Raw genomic sequence first — 16,242 nt, 5'->3', positions numbered from 1 at the left:
AGTCTTCCAGTAGAGCAGAGGAGGGACTCTGCCTTGCCTGTCAGAAAATACCAGACCTATTTAAAATGTCAAGTGGGTGGAGGACTGGGGGACAGGAGGGAAGCCTTTCTGGAACAGAGTGTGGAAGGAGGAGTAGGAACATTTGGAGGAGGCTGTAGGGGAAGGGGACAGATGTAAGCAGAAAACAGGCTTGAGAAAGGCATGTAATGCCTAATTCCTATCATTCTTCCTCCTATCCTTCCTGAGAATGTAGGGCCAGAGGATCAAGAAACCTTTGACCAATGCTTAGAATAAGGGAGGTATCAGGAAATAGGGAATACATCCCATTCTCAATTACCTGCATGGGGCTTATCTACTCTGTGACTTGTCGATAGCATTTCATTCAAGGTAGTCTTTTGGTTCCTTCTTCATTTTGCCGTCTTCTTGTTCCTCAAACCAGCCTATTCCTGGATATCTCATTCTTTGTCAATTATTGAGTTGTGTTGTCATTGTCATTGTTGTTGATTTCTGCTTTTTTTCTCTGTTTATTACTGTATTTCAAGGATTTCATCTTTTGGGGTGCTCCTTCCACCAAAATTGACCACAACTTTACTCTGTCTTCATGAGTTTTTATTACCAGAAAATACTTTAATTGGTGGCCAATCTGATGATTAGCCTTTTTGAACTCATTAATTAGTCTGGTCTTTAGAAGAAAGACATACAGTCTACCACTGGGCTCACACTCAAAGACTTTCAGCTTGGTAGGACAGGGCTGAGCTTGTGGTCTATGAGCATATAAAGAACCTGGGGTTACTGCCAGGGTGAGGTGTCTGGGTAGTTTGGTGTTTCAGCACTAGGTGGTGCTGCTAATCACTAACCTAATCCTGTTCTACAAGAAGTATTTATATTGGTTTTTAGTGCATCTCTCAGTCATCCTGTTGACTCACTAAGTATAGGAGCTGTAGTTAATGGTACTTTCATCTCCCAGAAACTCTTCCTACTCTAAACTTGCCTTATTTCACTGAGACCTACTCACAAGATCTTAGCATAATGGATTCAACTCTCCAGGTCTGCTGGGATGCTGCATATAACATTTTGCTCTTGGCATAGAATCAATAAAAGCAACAAAACAACACGTTATTAAATACCTAATCTACAGACACGCAGCTGTACCCTTTCTCAGTTCCTAGATAGCACATATGCTACTCTGGACCCAGGAGGTACAGGAAATGTTGATTATCTCCAATTTATCCAGTTGATTATTTCCAATTTATTGTTTGCATGTCATCTCGCTAATTAGATTGTAAGCTGCTTGAGGTCTTTTTTTAAACCATTTTTCTTATTCTTAGCATTTAGTACAGTGCTTGCCACATAGGAGGTACTTAATAATTTATTGACCAACTATTATTGGTTACTGTGACTAGTTCATTGTGCTTGGAGAGGATGTCCTACCTACCTGCCATCTTATCCATATGTTTCTGCTTTTGAACCTTTCAGCTCAAGTTTCTGGGTGTTATAAGTATAACACATCCTTTCTGATCCTCTCAATTGAAAGTTGGTCTTGACTACTACCTCCTTTTCCCCTCAACCTTTTAGTTTCAGAAAGAGTGGTGGTAGTGGTGGTGGATTGAAGGCGTTACAGATAGAATAAATATACCTAACATTTATTTATGAAGTGCACATTTTATTTCTTTATTTGCAAAGCCTTACCTTTTATTTGTTTACATGTTAAATTTATTTACAAAGTCTTACATTTATTTACAAAGATTTTCCTATCTAGCATTTTATGTAGACATTATAACAATCCTATGAGGTAGGCACAATAAGGGTCAGTGTCCCCATTTGACAGAAGAGGGAACCGTGGTCTATAGAAGTGACTTATTTAAGAACACATGGCTAGTTTATGGCAGATCCAGGACTTGAAGCCTCACTACTTGATTACTAGCTAAGAGCTCTTTAACACAACTGGGAAAGAATGTCTGTGGCAGATGAGAATCTTGGTGTAGTGGAAAGAGTGATAAATTTGGAGTCAGAGGACATGGGTGTGAAGCATGTGGAGAGACTGCACAGTGGAGAGAAGAGGTTGGCATTGGAATCAGGAAATCTAGACTCTGGTTTTACTTGCATAACTCACATTAGCTCTGTGATCATGGATGGTCTAGTCAAAACCTCTCCATACCCCATGGAGATGCTCTAAAACTCCAAGGCACTGTTGAGTTCCTGGGAGTTCTCAAAATAGATGAAATTACAGGTCTGATTTTTTTTTTGGGGGGGGAAAGACCATTTAGTCCCTACCTCTCATATAACAGATGTGAAAAAAACAAGGTCCAGAGAGAAGGGATGATTAATTCAAATGATTAAAGATTTTACTGGGGAAGGACAAGTTTCCTACAGTCTGACCAGGTTGGATCCAAGAAAGGGTGACAGTGACCTTTTACTTAGGACTTTTTTCTCTTAGAGAGTCAGAAATCTTTCATTTTGTTTGGGAACAGGGCAGGATGTTCAGGAGTTAGTGGGTCCAGGGGCTCAGTCCCTAAAACAGTGTTTAGTCCTCAGAAGAAAAGGGCAGACAGGGCACATGCTTTACTGATGAAGGTCCACTAGAAAAGGGTCCTAGTTAGAGGTTGTATTGACCAGGCTTGTAACTTGCAATTTTCACATGTGAAAAAGGCCGGGGGGGGGGGAGCCTACCTGTAGTGTTCACCAGGAGGTAAGGTTTTTATATTGGTAAAGGCCTGACTGCTGGGAGGAGAAGTATACAGCAGGTTAGGCTAGGGGCTGGAAGTACTTTAGGGAGGAAACATGCCCCAGGAAAGGGCTGCCAGTTCTGAGGGAGGGGCTGGGTATGAAGAAATCCCTCTGGTGTAGCCACAGGATATAGAAAGTCTGCCTCTAGATGGTTCTCTTGGCACCCAATACTAATTGACTCCCTGAAGCTAAACTCTGATTGTACCACTCTAGTTATGACCCTGATCTCGATTATATCCCTCTCTCTACATAGGTTATAACATGCCTACCAAGACCTATCATCTTCTTCTCTCCTCTTCTTCAGCTTCCTAGTGTGGTAGGGGGAAAGATTAGGGTAGGGTTGAGGGGAAACATGTGACAGTTCCAAACCTCAGGGAGGAAACATAAACATGTCTATCTCCCTTTCCCCCACTTCCTCTGGTGGAACAAAGCTGCTATTTCCATTGTGGACAGGTCAGGGTGCCAGTGCTACGTCAGGCTTCCCTAGGGGTGTGTCTATGTATGTTTATATGTGCGTGTGTATGTGCACGCATATGCATGTACTTGCACCAAGAATTGTATAATGAGCTCTGTATGAGTGTATATATGTATGTGTGATGCAACTGAACTTTACATAACCTGATGCAACACGGAAGTTATGATCCCGTGAGGTCAGGGTGAGAAGCTGGGCTAGTTCCCAAACCACAAGAGAATTGAACTTGTGGCTGCCAGGTCCTCATAGAGGGGCCGGGCTGGAGAGTGGGAAGGGGGGAAGGTTGTGGACAACTGTATGTCTGGATTTGCCCATCACTAGTTGCCTATGTTCTGGTATCTGTCGCAGGCACTGGGGTTTTGAATGGGGGAAGGGTGGGGAGAGGAGTAAGTGGGTGCTACTAGTCCCCTCCTTATCTACTTTGGGAATATTATGAATATGGAGTGAGAGAGAATAAGGCTGGTCAAGCTTCCTCATTATGACTGTCTTGACCTCCCCTCCTTGCACACCAACCCATCTCTCTCTGCCTGAAAGCCCTCAGTACTGTTTTCCCTGCTTCTTCTACATGGGATTCTAGATAGTAATATCCCAAATATTTCCATCAGATACTTCTGACTGACCCAAAACCACTTATGGGGCACCCTGGAGAGTTGTTGGCACTGGGATGTGGGAGGAGATGGCTGATGAAAATTGGCACCATTTTGCCCCAGTGTGTGTTCTGCTTGGGTGACAGTGACACAGCTGCCAGAGAGCCCTCCCCCTCTCTCCCTGCCCTGAGCAAGGGCTGATCCATCTCCATTCCTGTTTCTTTGTCCCACCTGCTCTAAGACCGTAGTGATGCACCTTGCCTGGTAAATTTCCACAGTGGTGGGCAGACACCAGGGGCTGAGTGCTGGATTGAATGGGATGGAGTGCAAGGTTAGGACTCTCCCCAGAACTGCCCAGGTTCACCCCTAGAAAGTCAGGCACGGGGCACTTCAGTCATTCTCTATAAAACACCCTCCCCTAAGGCCAAGAAGTTACAGGGAGGAAAAGGTCTCTGGATTGCCCCCCGCCCACTGAAATCACAACCCTTGATAACCAGTGGAGAAATAGTATCAGTTCAATTAAAAATCAATTTGCAGAATCTCAGAGTTGGAAGAGACCAATTTAAAAGAGAACTAATATCCCCTCTGCAGCCACATAAATGGCCATCCAGCTTTTGCTTGGAGCCCAGCAGGGCACACTACCACAGGAGGCAGCCCATTTTACTTCTGGGCAGCCCTAATTATTAGCAGGCTTTTCCTTCCCTTAAACTAAAATCTGTTTCTTTGCAACTTTTCCCCATTGCTCCTTATTCTGGCTCCTGGGGCCAAGCAGAAGTCTAATTCATTTTCTCCATGGCAACTTTTCAAATACTCAAAATTAGTTATCATGCCCTACCCTGATCTGTATCTTCTCTTCCTCATGATAAGCAACCCTAGGTCCTTCAACTAAACCTACCATGGCACAGTTTTGAGGTTCCTCTCCATCCTTTCTGAATCACATCCTTTCTGAATGAGATTCATCCAGCTTGTCTATGTCTTGAATGAAGGGTATGTCCTTCCTAGAATACTTGGGATCAGAGGTCAGGAAAGGCTTCATTAAGAAAGTGTCATTTGAGTTTCTATTTAAAGGATGAGTAGCAATCAGACATGAAGAAATTGTGAGAGGGTCTTCTACAGATAGAGCACACTGTGAATATAGGCAGGAAAGCATTGGGGCATGTATTGGAAAAAGCAAGTGCTCTTTTGGCTGAGGCATAGAATACATAAAGGGAAGGAGAAGGGAGAAATATAAGACCAGAATGGTAGGGTGCTGTCAGATTGTAGAGGACCTCGAATTCCAGGTCAAGGAATTTGAACTTTATTTGGAAGGCAATAGGGAGCCATTGAGGACTTTTGAGCAGAGGGATGACATAATTGGAACTAAGAATAAGGAAATTAGTGTAGCAAAGGTATGAAAGTTGAATTGGAGGTGGTAACAGCTAGGCTGACACTTTGAGAAGAATTTGACTCTTGAGCATTTGGGGTTATAACTATGGTGTGTGTATAAAGGATGGATGAATACAGGAATATGGAGAAGAGAGAAAGAGAGCAGAAAAAAAACAACAACCTGAAAATGGTAATGGGGGTAAGTTCAAAGGCAGGAGAATATTGACAGATACATAGTTTATGGCTATATAACATTGTATTTAATTGATCTGAAAGAAAAGAAAGTATAGTGTGAAGCATTAGGCTTGGAGTCAGAAGACTGGCCTTTGTTACTCACTAATGGCATGACTACAGCAGTTGGACAGTGATGCGGTTGAATAAGTACATTGGAAGAGAAACCTCTTCCCACCCACCATGGCTCCCAGCTACCCCAATCCTCTATGGGCTTCACTTTCCATGATTTGTTGTTGAGTCGTTTCAGTCCTGTCTGACTCTTCATGACCCCATTTGGGGTTTTCTTGGCAAAGATACTGCAATGATTCACCATTTCCTTCTCCAGCTCATTTCACAGATGAGGAAATGGAGGCAAATAGGGTTAAGTGACTTGCCTAGGGTCACACAGCTGGTAAGTGTCCAAGGCCATATTTGAACTTGGGTCCTCTTGTCTCTAGGGCCAGTGCTCTACCTACTGCGACACCTACCTACCCTAATTTCTGTGATGGATTTGGATGAAGTGACCTCTAAGTTTTCTTCTAGTTCTAATGTTATGTGATTCCCTAATTCTGAGTGGGGTTTGGCCTACCACTTGGGAAAATTAGTTTGGTGGTTTCTTACCTCCAAATCTGAGAAAGGCTTTGACCAGTTTCCTACCCTTCCTACTTCATTTCCCCAATATTTCCTTCTCCCCCTCAGGCATTCCTTGGGGGCTGAGATCTAAGAAGACAGCCAGAAAGTTCCATAAGTCCAAGTGATCTTTAGCCCCATTCTCTAGGCTTTCTGCCTTATTCTGTACCCATCTCTACTTGATGGAAGGCACCGTTCAGGTGGTATCCAGATGAATACATTCTACCATGGCTAAGAGGCTTAGCAGGATTCAGGAGATACTCCCTATTGAGTCTTCTCTCTGAGTATGATTGCTCTCTGCTTATATTCCTGTAGTCTGAGATAGCTGGGGGTCAGGCCAATGAGTCAAAAACATTTCTTAAGTGCCTGCTGTGTGCCAAGCTCTGTGATAAATGCTGAAGATACAAAGAAAGGCAGAAAAAAAAGTCCTTGCTCTTTAGGAGTTCACAGTATAATGGATGGGGGAAGAGGTTTCCCTTCAGACATTCTTCTTCAATCATGCTCTGAATATCCACATGCTTGGATTGAACTGTGTCTTATTGTCTCTGTCTTACTGTGCTTGGTGCATTCATCTCAGAGCCTCTGGTCTGATGGAGGAGATAGCCACTTACCTGGGGGAGTTCCTAGTCTGTCCCAGAGTCCCTAGCCTGAGGGAAGAGCTCCACATTCCTTGTCCTTTATTCCCTAGAGGGTCCTGATTCCAGTCTAGTAGGTACACTTCTCCAGCCAAAGCTCAGAGGAATCCAGTGCCTAATACAGGGCCTGAAACATAGTAGGTGCTAATAAATATTTGTTGGTTGATTGAATTAAGTGTAGGAAGATGTAAAGAGAATGGGGAAGAAAAGAAACCCTGGGATTCTGTTTCATCTGTGGTCAACAACCGTAGAGAACATAGTTGGAGAATATTTGGATGGGAGAGAGGCTCTAGTTATGGCTTCCTATGCATGTCTATTGGGTGGCAGATAGCACCTGGAGAGTCTATAGCAGATTTTGAACTTTTGCCTAGCACTGAAACTTTGTCTTTTCTTTTTCCATGTCTTTTTCTTTCGGGTATTTTGCCCAAACCTCTTTTCTGCCTTCTCACCCCAAGGTCAACATCCACTCCCTCCTTGCCCTGATAGGGGCAACCCAGACCCCAAGTTCTTGGACAGGCAGAGGGATCAGGGAAGAAGGGGATGACCTGGTTAGAGAAACTGTGGCAGCCTCTTCCACTTTCCTCTTTCTCCTCTCTCTTTCCCCTGCCTCCCTCTCATTCTTAGTTCTTCCCTCTCCAGGCAACTGGTCTGTCTAGGGATGGGGCAGGGTGTTGTGGGCTCAGGCCTTCTGTTCATTCTCCCTTCTGGGAAAGGGTAGACAAGACAGGTCTGCCATCCCCACCTTCTTCATTACTCTGAAGGAGAGCAAAATTAGCAGACATCTTTCTCCCAATTTCCCTCTTCTTCAGCTTATCTCTTCCCTGAGGCACAATTCTGGGAGCATGTAAGCTCTCTGTCCCTAAGATCGTAGGAGAGTAGTAGGGGCTCATGTTTGCGGGGGGGGGGCGCGGGAGGGGTGTTTTATCTGTTAATGTAGTTCAATCTTCACAAACACTTTAATCAGCAGAAACAACTGTGTCTCTGGCTGTCCTAACATGTCCAGACAGGGGGTTCCCCACCCTATCTCAACAGGGCCCCTTGCTGCTCCCCCCTCCTCCAGTAAAGACTCATTCTCACCCTTCCCCGGATATAGGGGACAGGCTGGGGCAGGCAGGGACACACTCAGTTTCCCTTTTCCTGCTGCCTCTCCCTTGGGTTGACACCCAATCCCCCCACACCCCTTGTTTGGGGAAGATAGATCCAGAATCCTTGGGTTAGGGGCACTGGGATCCAGGAAAAGAATTCAACAGAGAAGGATATTTATAGACTTTTTTCCCCTCTGGGGTCCTGGCTATCCCATCCTGAGATTTTTTTCCTTGGCTACCCTTCTTCTTACTGCTCCTTCAGGTTAGGGGGGGAGTTTCTGGGAAGAAATATGAAGAGGGGCCCTTCCTTGGACCGGGCTAACCCTTCTGGAGGGGACACAGTCATGAGGAGGGGTCTTATGGTGGGAAGAGATCATGGAGGGTTCAAGGAACTTCTCTTCTCCCTTTCCCCCCTCGATTATTAAACATTTTTATTGATATTTTTGGGGGGTCAGTTTCATCAGTCAAATAAACTCCTCTCTCCTTCCCAGAGATCCATCCTTTGTGTCAGATAGTCAAAAAAGGGAAGAAAGTAGTTCAGTAAAACTTACATCTCAATTGAGGATGAAAATATATGCAATATTCATGCCCCCAAATCCCAGCTTCCTAAATTACCCAGCTGTTACACACTCATAGAATGTTAGCACACAGAGGTACCCTAGGATCCAGCCTTCTCACTTTTACAGATGAGAACAGTGAGACCCAAAGAGTGAAAGGATTTAACACACCCAGGCAGTGGTAGAGCTGAGAAGAGAATTCAGGTCTTAACTCACATCAAGGCGTCTTTCTACTGTATCACCTGTCTGGCCACAGAGACTGAAAGAGATTCTCTGAAAGTTTCTTTCTGCATGAAATTAATTAGCCCAGACAGGTACTTAATCTTAACCTTGGCCTCCTACCGCAGAGCAGACTGACCCAGAAACACAGAGAAATGAGCCATGTGGAGGGTTCATATGTGGAATGTGGAATCATTCCCCAAATCTTTTTAAGAACAGGAAAGGCTACAGGTGGTAGAAAGGAGGAGGAAGAACAGTCTTGTAGGGGATCATGGAGTTAGGTGAGATAACTTTGTTAGTGTCCAGTGCACGGGTTTCTGGCTATTCAGCTACCTGATCAGCACCTGTTCTTCCAGGGTGGTGTCAGGGAGTGCTGTCTCTTGTGGTATGAGGAAAAGATGGCTATGTCAAGGTCTTGTCCTCTCATCTGTGAGCTCAGAGCACAGCCATAGGGCCTGTCAGGATAAAGACTAGGGTTTGATTGGTGTGAGTGGAGTGAAGAAGACAGAAACTGGAGTGAGGAAGACCTAGCTTTGAAGCCTTGCTCATATACTTAATATGTGACTTAAGCTCTTGGGGCTGTTTCCTCAGTTGCAAAATGAGGGAGTTGGACTTGAGCCCTAAAGTCTCTTCCAGTTCAGAATCCATGATCCAGTGATTCTGTGGGTGGGGCATCCTCAGCCCAGCTTTACAGGGTTGGGGAGCAAAGCATCAGGTCAGATTCACATGAGATGGGCAGATGACTTTTGAGCTAAATGCATAACTTCAAGTGTCTCAATGGCTAGTCATAGATCAGTACTGAGACCCATTTGTGGTCAGAGCCCTAGGCTGGTAAGAAGAGATGTAGTTCCTGGACTCAGAGTCTGATGGACCAGTCCAATGGAGGAGACATGGTCTCCACTCTTAGGGGCTCTGGATTAACATACTTAGTCCTCCTTAGATAGCCCTGATTGCCAGTGACTTCCCTCTAAGATTATCTCCAATTTATACTGTATATATTTTGTTTGAATATAGTTATTTTCATTTTGTTTTCCCCATTAGACTATAAGTTTCTTAAAAGCAAGGATGTTTTTTGGCCTTTCTTTTTATCCCCAGCACTTATCACAGAACCCATCACATAGTAGGCATTTAAGAAATGTTTCTTGACTTGATTTGACTAGGGAAGAGTCTCCTAGAGTCTCTAGGATAACATTGGAGACTCTTCTGGACAGCCAAGCTCTCTTTAACCTTTTCCCTCTCCCAACCCCCCCTCAAGTGTTGTGAGAATGTGGGTGAGTCACTGACGTCTCTGGGCCTCTGATTCTTCCTCTGGACAATGAGTCCCTGCCCCTCCCTGTTTCCTAGGGTTGGAGGTGGGTAGGTGTGAGAACCCATAGGCTCCAGGGTAGGAAAGGGCTTTGAGTTCAGGAGCTGGGTGGTCCTCTTCCTCCTTTCCCATCTCTTCCCCTTTCCATGTTTGCAGAGGTTCTTTCCAAGGGGACTATTGTCAAACCTTAGTGAAAACATTACCACCTATGATAAGCATTTGACACAGCACCTAGACTTATGGCCCTGCCTTTGTGGGGTTTACAGAGACAGTCACACAGATGGGGACTTTCAAAACAGAACCTGTCAAAACCCTGACAATGTTAAGTATGCTTGTATCATATACAAAGGAGGGTGCAAGGTTAGTTGGGGAAGGGGTACGGGGTAGGAGAATGCAGTTAAGGCATAGTAGAAAGAACACTATATGGAGTCAGAAGAGATCTAGGTTCTGATCATAACTCTGGCTTTTGTCACCCTTTTTTTTTTTTGGTCTTTTTGGAGGGGGAAGGCAGGGCAATTGGGGTTAAGTGACTTGCCCAAGGTCATGCAGCTAGTGTGTCAAGTGTCTGAGGTAGAATTTGAACTCAGATCCTCTCGACTCCAGGGTTGATGCTCTCCATTCACTGCACCACTTACCTGCCCCTTGTCACCCTTTTTGACCTTGGGAAAATTTCTTTCCTTCTTAGGACTCCAGTTTTGTAAAATGAGGGAATTGGCAATTTCTAAGGTCCCTTCTAACTCTAAATGCTATGATCCTAGGTATGTATTTAAGGTAGAGGGTTATGGGGGTGAGGAGGAAATGGTGAAGGTAGCCAAGGGGATGCTAGATGGAGAAACTGATAACTAGGTAGTACAATGGATAGAGTGCCAGACTTGAAATCAGGGAGACCCGAGTTCAAATGTGGCTTTAGCTATTTAGTAACTAGTGACTCTGGGCAGGTCACCTAACCTCTGCCTCGGTTTCCTCATCAATAAAACGACAATAATAATAGCCCCTACCACCCAGGTTTGTTGTGAGAATCAACTGAGGTAACAGTTGCAAAATGCTTAGCAGAGAGCTATAGAAATGTTAGCTATTAGGCAGAATTTCATTGTAGGAGTGCTTGCTGGAAGTGACATAAGGACAGAAATGTTGGAAACACAAGAAGCAAGTGATTTGATAGAGTTTGGGGATTTCAGGCAAAGGGATGTCAGTGATTGTCAGAAGTCTCTGGATTAGAAATGGGTAAGACACATGACTGGGCAAAAGGGCCAGGTAAGAGGTGTGGCTGAGGGGAGAAGCAGGGACAGGTTAGGTATGCCTTATGGGAGTACCCCTGAATCTTTCTAATTTGGCACCATGAAGGACAGAAGTCCAAGTGGAGGTCTCAAGGAGAATAGGAGAAGGATGGGCCACATAGTACTTTTCTGGCATGCTTGTCCTTTGTTGTCTCTAGTCTTCTAGATCTCTGAAAATGGGCAAAGGGGAGAATATGTCATCTAGACAGGAATTCCACAAATATAGATAATATTGTCAAACTGAAGACAGAGGTAGAGAACTTCTTAGAGATGACCCTAGCTTGCATCTTTGACTGGCCCTGAACTCTGAGCTCAGCCTGGCTCCATCCAACCTATGCCCCTCAGAGGAATCAGGGAAGATAAGGTGCCCTTCTCTTGGAGGAAGGGACTTCTGGAACAGAAAGGAACCTTAAGCCATCAGGATGGGGAATGGGTGATGGACATCTTCTTTTTCCCTCTTGGGTATATTGTGCCCTTGTTCCCATGTAGGGAAAGGCCCCCCTCTACCTCCCTCCAAAGTCAATAGATATATTTTTTAAACTATTGTGTTAAATGTAAGATACACCTTAAAAATATCAAACTACATAATAGAAATTCATAGCCTGGTACACAACCTTTCCTCCAAGTTTTCCCCTACATATTGAAATGTTCATTTCTTTGATATTTGTTAAATTCATAATAAAAAAAAGAAAAGAAGAGCATAAGAGACTTTGTCAAATGATTTGCTAAAATCTAGGGAAACTGATGTTTACTGCATTCCCAGTCTCACTTCCCTATTGGGGCATTCTCCTTTCCTTGCCTCCACTGTGTTGTCAGACAGATTGGGTTCAGGGAAGGCAGACTCACTTGGATATTAACCAGAGCCAAACAGCTTGGATCTCTAAAATATAGAGACAAATTTTTAAAAAAGATAACAATATTAGGCATTTACAAAGGATGTGCTGTGTGCGAGGCATTGTGCTTGGTTTCCTCCTTTGTAAAATAATAACTATGGCTAGCTGTTGCACTTCCCAAGTCATGGAGCTGTCCTGAGGATCATATGAGATACAATGTAACCACTTTGTAAATCTTCATGTTCATTTAAATGTGAGCCATTCTTCATTATCCGCAATGGTGATACCTGGTGGCCTAGGGGAACAAGCTTGGGAAAGGGAAAAGATAGTAAATATTTCCTGCCTTGAGATGAGCTCATCTTCCCAGAACTCCTTCTTCCCTTCCACTGTAGCTCTCCATGGTCTTACTCTAAGAAATACTAACATCCCCTTTTTTTCCCCTTTCAGCCTAGATTGCCTGGGGTTGTGAGATGGTGGGTAGATGATAATTCCATCTTAAAGGGCTGTTTGAGTCAGTAAGTTAGTAAGTAATTATTAGAGACTTAGTATGTGCCAAGAACTATGCTAAGCACTCTGGAGTACAAAGAAAGGCAAAACCAGTTCATGCCTTCAAAGGGCTTTACGTTTTAAGGTGGGGGAGAAAGCATGAAAAACACTGTACATGCAAGTCGTATACAGTGTAAATGGAAAGTAATTTCAGAGAGAAGGCATTTAGCATTTGGGGAGGGGATGGGGTATGGGGTGGGAAAGATGGGACTGGGAAAGGCAAGAGATGTTATGTGAATGGAATTCTGAAGGAAAGAAGGGAAGCCAAGAGGTAAGGTGAGGAAGGATAGCATTCTAGGCTTGGGGGACAGCTAGTGAAAAGGCAAGAGAGGCAGGGGATGGAGTTTTATGTGAGAGAAACAGAAAAGCCAGTGTTGTTGAATTTGGAGGGCAGTAAAGTGTAGGAAGACTGGAAAGGTAGGAAGGGCCCAAGTTGTGATTGGTTTTAAATGCCAATTTAAAAGGAGTGGGGGAGACGGTGTTTGTAAGCAAAGAGTGGGTGCAGTGTGTGTGTGTGTGGGGGGGGAAGGGAGTAGGAGTTGCTCTGGTATTTACTGGCTGGGACAAAGAGACAGGGGAATTATTTTTTTCTGTCCTGCATCAACTACTACAGTTAAACCTGAGTCACTAGTGGGGCGTGGGGTGTGGGGTAGGGAGTAGGGGGACGGAGCAAATTTTTCCATTCAGCCCCACCTCCCTTCAACTCTGTAAACCCGCTCACCTGATCAGTTCTTTGCTTCCGCCCACACCAAGGGAAATTCCAGTCCCTAAATCCAGAATGGATTTCCAGCCAGAATTCTTATTCTGGCTGCCTGAGTCGAATTTGGGATTGGGGGACAGGGTTGGAGACTCCTTTGGAATGGGGAAATCCCTACCCTGGGAGCCAGCTACTAGGGCCTCCATTGGGTTCATTTAGCACAGGGTGAGAATTTGCTGAAGATGTAGCCAGTGTGGACTTATAAGTAGGTGCTAAATATAGAGGGAGAGGGTTATGGACAAACTTTGGGTTTGGAGGGGAAGCTGTTAACAATCTGAGTGGGGATTTTTCTTGGGGTCTATTGATACTAGTTCCACTATCCCATTTCCAGAGGAATTGTGTGTGTGGAAATATAAGTGACAGGATGTTAGGGGCCAGGGAAGGTGGGGCACTAAGTTTGAAACTGGGGGCTAAATACAGGAAATGGGGTGAAAATTCTGGGTGTGGAACAGGTTTCTCTCTTCTGTCTGCTCTTTTTCCTGCTGCCAAGTGCCTGGGGGTGAGGTGAGGGGAGTGAATATAGATTCTACCTGGGGACACAGGACTCACATACTGGAAAACAGACTTAGACCCATAAGAACTCCCACAGGGACAGGCAGGCAAGTTTCCATATAATTTACATGGGGGTGGGGTGCACCATTACATAGTGAAGTGTGTCTGAAAAAGCTTTGAATTTGGAATCAGAGGACCCTGGTTTTTAACTGTACCTATGAGACCCTGAAGAAGTCATTTCTCCCTTGTAAGCCTCAGTTTCTTCATCTGTGTTAGATCAGGGCTTCTTAACCTAGAGTCTGTGAACCTGTTTTTTTTTTTTAATTGACCACTGCATTTCAATATAATTGATTTCCTCTGTAATGCATTTCTGAGAAAGGGTCCATAAGCTTCACAAGGCTGCCAAAGGGTTCCATGCTATTAAAAAAAAGTTAACAGCTCCTGGGCTAAATGCTCTCTAATAGCTGAAATATAGACTTTTCTAGATACAAATCCTATGAATTTGTAGGGGGCACACAAAGACATCATTATCTTTATGGTTTGTAGGCTTAGAGGAAATCAAAGTCATCCCCGAATTTTGCCAGTGAAATGCCTACTAAGGGGGACAGTATGGAAGGAAAGAGAGGGCAGTCTCGCTGAGGCATAGGGTCCTTTAGCAGTTCTTTAGAACTTTCCCATAACTCCTTATTTTCTGCCTAGGACACATTTATTTGTTGGGGGGAGGAGGAGGGATGTGATATGAGAGGAGAAGTTTCCTTTGCCTAGTGGAGATGGCATAGAACTTGGGATCAAGAAACCTGATTTTGATTGCTATATAGCTACCTTTTGTCTTCCCTCAGCCTGTCCCTCAAAGAAATAAGCCCCTTGAGGCCTGTATTTTATTTTTGTCTTTGTTTTCCCACAGTCTAGCACAGGACCCATCCTAGTACTTAGTAAGGTGCTGAAAAAATTGTTGATTGATTGGCTCATGGACAGAAATTATTTAACCTTTCTTAGCCTCAGTTTTCACACTTTCAGAATGGGGATCCAAATATCTGCAGCTCTTACCTCACAGGGTTGTTCTGATAGGGTATAGGCTCTGGGAACCTCAACAGTTTGAGTATTAAAGTAATGTATGTCTAGCAAAGTAATCAGGGGAGCTCCTGATCTTCGGGACTGCAGCATTTCTCATAGAACTGGAAATGTGTGCTCTGGCTTCTGGATGAGGTGTGTCAGTCCAGCAAATGGGAATTTCTCCAGATTCCCCCCTTGCTAATTTGTAACGTGCTTTGTAAACCTCAAAATGTTACATAAATGTCAGCTATCATTATTGTTATTGCTCCTCCTTCTTCTTAGGAGAAGGCTTTTAGCTGTGGTGGCTGGTGTATGTATGGGGGTGGGGTGGGGCAAAGAAGTTGAAGTAAACTGGAGGAGGAGGAGAAAGAGGAAGAGGAGGAAGAGGAGGAGTGCCAGAAGTGTTCCCAGCCAGGGAGTTTGTGGGTGTGAGAGGGAGGAAGAAAGGAGGGATGCCCAGGGCCTTACCAACTCCCAGCTTTGGAAGTTTTCCACTCTCTGTCTGGCAGAGCTGGTACCCAGAGTATGCCATGGGCCAAAGGGGTGGGGCAGTACCCTGCTGCAACAGTGCTCAGTTGCCCAGAATTACCAACAATGACAGTGCTGATCCCAGGATATCTGATCCCCAGCCACCTGGGGAGGCCAGGTATCCAGGAAGGCTGGTCACTAGTAGCTAAACACTGGCTGCCTGATTACTCATATCTTGACCCCCAATATAGAGAAGTCTTGAATCACTGAAGGACTTGGAGATCATCTTGTCCAATCTCCCATCCTATTTAAGGATACAGTCTGACAGGTGGTTATCAACCTCTGCTTGAACACTTTCATTGATCAGGAGCAGAGTAGTCTCACAAGGCAATTGGTACTTTTCCTTTGGGGGGTGGGGGGGGACCTGTGGCCTCATGGTTGCCTGTGGCCCTTTAGTTCCTCAAGTCCTCAGAGTTTGGTTGCAGTCAAAGGGCTTCACTTGAGGACCTAGAGGGTCACATGTGGTCTAGAAGCTACATGTTCCCCACCCCTGCATTAGATTGTGAGCTCCCTGAGAGCAGAGGTTACTTTTTACCTTCTTTAGTATCTCAAGCCTATAGCACTGTGCCTGGTAGGTGATTAATAAATGCTGAAGGATGGAATGATTGTGTAGCTTTAATTGTTGGAAAGCTATTACTAGTATTGAACCACAAATCTTTTTTTCTGTTCCTTAGTATCATAGATTCAGAGCTAGAAGGAATATTGGGAGTCACTTAGTCTGATCTAATTTTCCAGATAAGCAAAAAAGCCCATAGAGGTTGAGTTATCCAAAGTCACATGGTATAATGGTAATGGGATTTGAAAATCTTCCATGCCCCTTGTATTGGCAAGCAAACAGGGACTTAGCACCTTGTTTCAAGTTCATGATTGTGTCAAGTATTAAGATCCAGAACTTGTGAATCCTGAAGTGGGATTAACTTGCTGATGTAACAGGAAGGGGCAGAACAGGGAGGAGATAAT

This window comes from Petaurus breviceps, unplaced genomic scaffold, assembly GCF_028583685.1.
Source record: "Petaurus breviceps papuanus isolate PSGF00001 unplaced genomic scaffold, PetGlider_PUasm1.0 90701, whole genome shotgun sequence".
Classification (NCBI taxonomy): domain Eukaryota; kingdom Metazoa; phylum Chordata; class Mammalia; order Diprotodontia; family Petauridae; genus Petaurus; species Petaurus breviceps.
This window is presented reverse-complemented; position numbering follows the sequence as displayed.